A 9642-nucleotide genomic window follows, 5' to 3' on the forward strand; every position below is an offset into this window, starting at 1 on the left:
GAACATCCTCAATTGGAAGTTCAGCACCGAGGTCTCCACGAGCCACCATTGCCTACAAATGTTTCAAGATGTATGGTTAAAACATGAAGTTGAGAATAGGTCGAATAACTTAAAATGTTCAAAATCCAAGCCCAAAAGAAAAGAACTGCAAGTGGTCAGATGATGGCTAAGAAACCACTAACTGAGTTTCAGGTGAGTCAATCTATTATTGACATAAACTTTCTGATCGACTGGATGAGCAACAAAAATGTCTTACCCCATCTGAAGCAGAAATAATTGATTGAAGATTTGGAATTGAATCAGCACTTTCTATTTTAGGGATGACGTGTATATCTGCATTGCAACCTTAAAACACAACAAGACAACAAAATAAGATTTAATTAATATATAATGAATCAACCAAGGGAACGGCTTTGCCTGAAGCATAAGGCCAGAGTTTTACTTTTCAGATAGTCTTTCAATTCATGTATTTACTTTAGCATCTTTTACAAATGAAACTGCATAAAAATCAACTTGATTGTCCACACCAAACTTGATGTCTTCCCAATCCTTTTCTACAGAAAGATCAAACATATACGAAAACAATCAAGATATATTTCCAATGAAAATTCTCGGTTGGAAAAGAATTATCTAGATCCTTAAACAACATAAGGAGAAAAACAACCTGTAATGGATGGAAGTGTAGCACTCTTGCCCCTCACATTTAAATGACGCCTTGATTTCAGTTCTCCACCATCTATTACTTTGCATTTGACAGTATCAGCAGTTTTTGACCTTACAGCTAGTGACATCATTCCCCCTAAAACAACACCAGGGAAGTCTGTGATATGCCTAAATTGACAACCAAAAAGAAACTTGTTGAATCGTATTCTCACATTGATCATGTTATACACGGTGGTCCATATGAATTAATACTATATAGATCCATGGACAAAGACATGATAAACTAGACACCCACATGAGTATCCAATCAATCAAGAAGAGAAGATACAGATCTTGGGACAAGTAATAAAAAATTTTTGATTGTTAGATAAACATGAAGATAACTGAAAAGAAAATTAATTAGCCACTACAAACCTGTTGTAATGATTGTTTGTAATTGAAAAACTACAGATTTAGAGATCCAAAGTTCAAAAATTTTCTGGGTCACTACTTGCATATTGACTTGTGGATATATGATCAACACAAACTCTATGACAAGTGTGTCCAAGTAATGCTTATGAGAGGCCACCTTAATTCCACCAAAAGTTTGACATCTGAGAAATTAGTTTCCACTTGTATGCTTTGCAATTAGCAATGCATTCATAAAGTCCATTTACAAACATTTCCAAAGATGTTGAAACCAAGATTCATTTAAAAATTATATGCACTTACCATCAACCAAAAGAATGTCACCAACTTCAACATCATTCACAAAGTCATCATAGTTTACAATGACTGTATCATCAGAACTGACCCCCCTTTTGATAGTAAGGTTGAACACCTGGCCTTCCTTTAGCAAGATAGGCTGAGCGACGTCTCCACTTCTTACCTCAGGACCCTATATCAGCAGAGTAGTAGATCAGACATAACTTTCTTTTGTGAATGTTAGTTTCAAGGAATAACCAAGACAAATTAGCATCAATGAAACCAAACACCCCATATTAGGAGGAAATCGTCACAGACTTTTACTGGTCATATAATATCTCTTGATCTTCATATGCAGATAGGTTGAGTAGCCCTATATCTAGGAAGAAGTTTGGTGAATAAGAAGTTCATGATTGGTGAGGTTAAAACAGTTGAAGCAACATAAACAAATACAATGGACATTAGAATTTTCTGCATACTATTCACAGCACACATCTTGGCCCTATGAAGTGTTGACAATCACTTAGTTTTTCATGCCACATAATACTCATTTGAAATAGGATGAAACTAAAAAGTAGGAAAAAAGGAGTAGGAAAAAAAAAACAGGGAATGCATGCGGAATAAAAAAGTGCAAGTTAATTTGGTAAATTTATTGTAATTTTTAGCATAACCTACTTAGCTACTCTATCCACAAGCACTGCCGTTCTGGTCTAACCAAATAAATACAAAAAATACAGCAGATTTACTAATCCAATGATTTGATCAACTTTAGGTAGTCACAGAAAGAGGTGCAGAAAATTGAGCATTCAGTCTTCTTCTGGCATGGCACAAAGTTCCAAGTCCAAGTAATATTCATTAACCATAATCAACAAGCAAAATCTATAACATCGTTAAGGCATTCTTTCTAGGACCAGGTAGGGTACATCAACTGCAACTACCTTTGGGACAGAATAAGTCAAAATCTGTGGAATATTTAGACGTTGAAACTAGAAACGTATGCACAGAGGCATTGACTATCCAACCTCAACAAGCATGGGAATAGCTAAATTAACTTTCAAGCAAGTATCAAATCAAGGATTACAATTTTGAATAATACCGCCCGTACCGAGCGGTATTATATATATAATATATATATTATATATAATATATATTATAATATATATATTATATAAATATGCAACGTCGCCTCGGCGACGTCGTCTAGGTGACATCGCCTTTTTCTCCCTAGGCGGAAAAAGGCGACGTCACGTCGCCTCGGCACTGAAAAATTCTTTTTATATATATATAAATATATATAAGATTTTTTTACTTATATATATATATATATATATAGAGAGAGAGAGAGGCGATGTCGCAGACATCGCCCCCCGCTTGGGAAGAGGAGAGAGGCGACGTCGCCGAATATATATATATATATATATATACCGAACTGTCACGGACAAACTTCTAAACAAGATGTTTGATGTAATGCTTATGTATGTCCGTGTCTTTCGGCATGTTCATACCTTGTACAGCATGTAGAGGGGCGGCCGAAGGCTTAATAGTCCCATTTTAGTTGGGTTGGTGGTCTCTTTAGGCTTGTAAATAAAGGTTGTGTCATGTAGACACGTGCGAGAGATTTTCGGTCTGTAATGGACCATTTTACCTTTTGTTGTGCAACTGTTCAGAGCTTGTAAAGTCTGTTGTAATTTGCATTGTCTATGAAGTGTTTTTCAGAGATGTTTGCTTGTGGATCCCGATTGAGGCGTTCTCTCTAACCCGTTCTCTCTTTTATTGGTCCTAAGGGACAATGGGAGGCTTCGGGGAGGCTGACCTTTGCGGACGGACACGCAAGGGTGCCGCACGACTTAGGCAAAACCAGCTAAGTCCGTGACAGATGGTATCAGAGTGGGACAAGCACTCATAGAAACACTTAGCATGCAAATGTGGGGGACCTAGCGGGGCTGCATTAAGGGCAATTAGCACACGCGCGACCGTTTGGGGGAAAACGGGCATGGAGATGTAGGGAAAAGGAGTCGCTCGGAGGAGCGGGCATCTGACATTGGCTTTTAGAGGAATGGCCAACCCTTCGCGCAAGAGGCACCACGAGAACAGGCAAGCTTGGAAGAATGTGGAGCGCACAAAGGTTGGGATGGCTAAGTTTGAGCTACGGCTCAACATTGACAACTATACTTGATGGTGCTCAAGACAAGCGAGGCGCTTGGTAAAAGATGAGACCATGCAAGGTGGAATGAGTTGCTCAACGACCAAAAGAGTTATGCAAAGCTCACAGAGGTGAGGGGAATTGCTAACTCGAAGAATTTGGTACTCATGCATGGGCTTGTATGCGGACGATGGAATGTTCGTAGCCATCCCAGGGCGACCGAAACTCGGCACCATGGAGCATTTAAACTTTCTCTTCGGCATGTGAAGGATACGTCCGTAAAAGGCTGAAGTGTGCAACGAGTTCAGCATGTTGCTAGGCCTTGAGTGGTGCAGCGGGGGCTGTATTGACGTGGAGTCGCAATCTAGCAAGTGCGTTTGCAGGAGGCAGAACAATGCACAGTTTGTTCAGCAGATCGGAGTAGTCCAAGGGGATGGTGGTCTCCGAAACGAAGAGAGATGTTGCTCCAATGGGACGGTTATCCAGGAGGGATAAGTCCCAGCTCTCCAGAGGGAGAATCATGTGAGACGGACCTCACATGTTGAGGAGGAGTACCTCAATAAACAACGACTCCACGAAGCTCAATGGACTGAGCAAGCGGCGAGGAGTCGTCGCATGATCTCGCTTGAGAGAATGCATTGGTGGATGCATTGCGAGATCAAGTGGGGGAGCGACCCAAAGCAACTTAAATGAAGGCACACTTGGAGTCGATGTGGAGATCGGACTCAAGGGAGGGCTGACCCGTGGTATGGTGGGTGCGAGGGCCACCATCGACTCAATGCAAAAATGAGGAGCGGAGCAACTTGGGAGTAACTTGGCGAAGTACCCAAGCCGCATGAAGGGAGCCAGCATAGAAGTTGGAACATGGAGCGGAGGCACAGTGCTTTCCTTAGACAGAGGTCATGGACATGAACTCTTGCAGAGGCACGAGTAGAATCATGTTGTTCCATGGGTTCTTCATTCTGACAGAGCGGACTCATCTTGCATGGTGCCAAAGGCAAAAGGAGCTTCTGGGCACATGCACCTTATCTCGGAGAAGCATTTGATGGAGGAACTAAGGTGACTCAATTTGCGGAGGCGAAATTGGGTTAAGAAGGCCTTAGCACAGGGCAAGAGGACTTAGAGGTGGGTACTCTTGAAGAATATGCCACAGTGTTGCCATTCAAGTTGCTATGAAGGAAGCGGTGCGCAGTAGAGATTGTGCTGGTAGGGGCAGAGGCCCAGGATCTAGACAATGGTGCACAAATTACAGTGAAGTCGGTGGACTTCGGGAGCTACTAGGCGACGGACTGTCCTAGAGCAGTGCTTCATCTAGGTGTGACCCAAGAGTGGGTGGATGAAGGTCGATTGTCAAAGGAGTGAACAAAATCGAAGGTGGAAGAGACCCTGCGATGTATTGGCAGAGGCCATACATGGAGGGTTCACAATTCGAGTTTATTCCACAAGGATCAAAATGCAATGGAGATGTCACTAGGAGGCGACATGGTGCAGCGGATCGTGGTGGAATAGTTTGTGGCAATGCGATACACACGACATAGTCCCGGGAGGGACTAGATCATATGGAGGTATGATCGGGAGCTACTGGAAGCTCCACTTCGGTGAACAACACGACGGCAAGAAGGGATATGGATTCAAGGAGTGAAGGCCATGGTACCGCAGAGGCGGGTCTTCCGTGCGTGCATCGAATTTTGCATCGGATGAAAACCTTGGTCATCAGCATATGGGAGCTGGGTTCCACCAAGGGAAAAGTTCGAATGCAAGTACCAGTGAGTTCCATGGGAGGGACTTGATCATGCAGAGGTATGATCGAGGCAGCTGGAGAGTTGGACTGCTCCAGAGCTCATATTCGCTTAAGGGAGCCCGGCAAGTCAGAGGACAAGGCCGAGTAAGCGAACGTTGCTACCAAGGAAGCTAAGGAGAACAGAATCGGTGTAAACCCTACAACGTGATGGCAGAGGCCATGCATGGGAGTTGCAGTCTGTCTTTCCATCGACCAAATAGACTGCTTGGAGAACACAGAGGTGTTGAAGCAAGGGGTCGAAAGGGGCGAGGAAGCAACGACGAGTCCAGAGGGACTTAGCTACCCAAAACCAAGCATCAGTTAGAATGGAGGTGGACTCGAAGGAGTGCCACAGAGGCATATCTACTGATTGTGAAGAAAAGGGATACAGATGCGAGGCGACGGATAGTAGGGCCATGGGCATGGTAGCGCCATGGTACCGCAGAGGCGGGACTTCCGTGAAAGTCATTAATCCCTTGCTCTCATGGAGGGAGAGCGCTTGGCCGTGAAAGGGGCCAAGGAGGTGGAGAATGCAGAGGCAATCTCCAAGTACCGAGACAAGGCTGAAGGGCAGAGGCCGAAGAACTTCGTAAGACTGGTGTCAATGTGCTTCTCATCAAGATAGCCGAAAGTGAAGGACTTCGGGTCATGCAAGAGTGCATAACCAAGGAACGAAGCAGGCAGTACGCGGTGCTGTACCTTTGCTACTCAGAGGAGTAGGCGGCAGGGTTGATGGAGAAGACAGTACAATCCCAGAGGCGACCAAACCTATGAGAGAATTACTCCAAGTTGGGGTGAAAACTTCCTGCATTCCAGAAGTTCGATGGCATTGAGAAGGTGAATCACAGTAACTAACTCAACGCAAGGAGTGCAAACACTTCAAGTGCTTCAGAAGTGTGAGCAAAAAGCAGGCGAAGGCTAGTAACCAGCTCGATGCATGGAGTACAACTTGGAGGAGGCGGGCGAAGTCAAGTAACCTTTGCCTTCTCAACCCTTAAGAGAATGGGCGAAACCGAGTACCCCAATTCTCTTATCTATCCAATAGAGGAGCTCTGCACAAGTTCAAAGACCCTTCGAAGATAATGGAAGATAATAGTTGTCAAATCCTCACCAACGGTGATCAGTGCTACTGAGAGTAGATTGTCCTCTTCATTTCCCAACGAAATGCCAATCGAAAGCAGAAGTGATGTGAACCTACTTGGATGTGACAACTAAGTGAAAGAAGAGTCAATGAGCAAATTTTGTGGAGGAATGACCCAAAACTTCAGAAGTTTGCGAGACGATGCTCGTTAAAAGCTCCAACAAGCATCCACCCAGTTCAAGTAGCATGAGGCATTTGAGAGACTGGCGCAGTAAGGATAGTCTTTTCCTTCATCTAGGGGATCCGCAGGAATCAACAATGATCAACACAACTCAGCCAACCCCACACCAGAGTCAAGTCATTAGTGAGTTGAAGCAGCATGGCGGATCAAAGGTTCGACTACTCAAAAACAGCAGCGGAGAGCAGCTAGGAGCCAAGAGACGCATTGTAGCTGGAGCAGAAGATTGAAGACTCAGCAAAGGTGAGGAGTTGTAGTGTCGACAAAGGCTTCAACGAGGACGTCGAAGGAATAAGTGAGGGAGAATGTCACGGACAACCTTCTAAACAAGATGTTTGATGTAATGCTTATGTATGTCCGTGTCTTTTGGCATGTTCATACCTTGTACAGCATGTAGAGGGGCGGCCGAAGGCTTAATAGTTCCATTTTAGTTGGGTTGGTGGCATCTTTAGGCTTGTAAATAAAGGTTGTATCATGTGGACACGTACGAGAGATTTTCGGTCTGTAATGGACCATTTTACCCTTTGTTGTGTAACTGTTCAGAGCTTGTAAAGTCTGTTTGTAATTTGCATTGTCTATGAAGTGTTTTTCGGAGATGTTTGCTTGTGGATCCCGATTGAGGCGTTCTCTCTAACCCGTTCTCTCTTTTGTTGGTCCTAAGGGACAATGGGAGGTTTCGGGGAGGCTGACCTTTGCGGACGGACACGCAAGGGTACCGCACGACTTAGCCAAAACCAGCTAAGTCCGTGACAGAACTGTATACCTCTCAGTATATAGTATCGTACCATACCGAGCAAATATCGAAACTCCAATACGGCACGATATTTCAATCCTTATATCAGATACCAATTTTAATCAACAACTGAGCATTAGAACAGCTAGCTTGGATACTTTATATATTAAAGTTGTGTCCATTAGATGAAAACACTGTGTTTCATTCCAGCATAGCTTTCACCTCTTGTCAAATAGTGATGGTGAGAAAAATGAACAACATGGGCCCTACCTATGCCCAAATGAGCTCAAAATGCACCTGAAAATTTTGCAGAGCAACCAGACATGTACAAGACAACTACAAAGAAATAGACAAGTTTTTGGCAGAAGGAAAACATGCAGGTTGATTGGCCAACCTGCACCTCGGCTTTCAAAGCGGCATCTTACGACTTCTAGATGGCCTCATTCAACTCATTATTGCTTAATTTTTTTCTCTTTCAGGTTCTCAGAAAGTCATGTAGATATTCATCATTTCACAGTTATTTCAGTAGGCAGATAATCGAGATGATTGTGGGTCTGAACAAAAGTAGACAAGATCAAATATAAATTATGTTCTGCGGATATCTATACCGAGTCAAGTCAAGAGAAGGTTATAGATAAAACTCATGTCGTAATTTTTTAAAGTGCACCTGGAGAGATCAATTCTAAGGATCTGGTGAAGTCTTCAAGCAGCAAGCATACCTTTGTGTCCAGCATTATTGCAATAACATTGTCCTTGGATTGAGCATTGTATTCTTTGACCAAATCAATAATCTTCTGATGTGATTCGTGATCCCCGTGAGACATATTGAGCCTTGCAACATTCATTCCTGCTTCTGCCAGTTTCCATATCATATCAAGCGTATTACACGAGGGACCAATTGTGCAAACTGTCTTTGTTTTCCTGCAAGGATTTGATGCTATCACCGTCTCCCTCTCTTTCGATGTGCCTGACTGAAGCTCGTAAGAGTAAATTCCTTCAGTTAATGTTCAGATACTGTATACAAATAAGATGACAGATATTTCTAAAATTGCAGAATATATTTATCACTTATAGAAAGTATTGCGTCCATAAATTCACTGCTTTTGGGGATAACTCCATCGCACTTCACATTTCTCAACCACTTAAAAACAGTATCCAATATTCATATTCTCACATTAGAAGCTACAATGCCCCACATTTTGACAAAGAATTTTGCTTACAGAGACATCTTTACATGTGAAATTTTTTAGAAACTACCATCACAATCTTATGCTGTGTGTTCAGTTCTTCATCGAGATGCAAAGATCCCATCTTTACTCACCCAACTGACTAAATCCATCCCATTAAACCTCATCAATTATACATCATATTAATATAATTAAAAGAATGATATCTTCAATGAATCATGAATCATTTAAGAAATGAATCATGTTCCAACTGGAAAAACGAAGCTAAGTTCAAATCACCGAGTTGAGATGGCGGCTATTGGAGACTTCAGATTGCAGTGCCCGAACGCTCCTTTCCGTGATCCCTATGGATCTCACCGCAACACTCTGCTGATGTGCCGGTCGAAAACCCCAACCCGTTCTAACAAAACCCTGGCCGACATGCCGCGACGAGACCAGGCCAGCACTCTCCTGCGGGATTCCTACCGCAGCACTGCCGATCTCCGCCGCTATTGCCATAGACACTTCCAAGTGAAGAACAGAGGAAGAGAAAGAAAGGCGGCGGCGGCAGCAGCAGCAGCAGCAGATAAGAGTTCTTGGGTGAAGAGTTGACGCTTTAATTATAGATATGGACTAAAGTTGAGGTTTTGGCGGCGATGAAATGGTCAGAAGCAATCTAGTGAGGCCGGCGCGCGGCCCGCGCTGCCCGCGCGTCGTGGCCAACCTAGAGCGACCAGCGGCGAGCCGGATGAATGCGTCAAAATGGGAGAGAGAGAGAGACTCCAACGACGATAGCGAGCAGTCGCCTCGGGTACGCGCACACGAACTGTGGGGGCGGCTTCTCTGGCACCGGGAACACATCTTACTCGTCTCGCAACCCACATCAACCTGCTGATGTCATGGCGAACATGCTGGGAGTGACGTGGAATAGAGTTATTACCCATGGGATGGCGGAACGGTATTCTCTGTCAGTATCGATGCAGGTAAGCCCACTTTTATCAAATCGACGATCGATACTGAATACCTGGGCGACCATATCGGGAAGATGACCAGCGTATCCACAAGACCTTCATCAGAGTCCGGTGACTGATCTGGTGATAACGCCGGAGCAGGAGTTGCTTCAAATCAGTATTCTGGTTATTGATGAACTGATG

At 43.8% G+C, this 9642-nt stretch overlaps 1 pseudogene; it reads right to left on the reverse strand.

The window, feature by feature from the left end:
* Positions 1-9007, reverse strand: part of LOC103972732 (pyruvate kinase isozyme G, chloroplastic-like) — an 11093-nt pseudogene extending 2086 nt beyond the window's left edge.
* Between the last annotated feature and the right edge of the window lie 635 nt (positions 9008-9642).

The sequence above is a fragment of the Musa acuminata genome, chromosome BXJ2-5 (genome assembly GCF_036884655.1).
Source record: "Musa acuminata AAA Group cultivar baxijiao chromosome BXJ2-5, Cavendish_Baxijiao_AAA, whole genome shotgun sequence".
Lineage (NCBI taxonomy): Eukaryota > Viridiplantae > Streptophyta > Magnoliopsida > Zingiberales > Musaceae > Musa > Musa acuminata.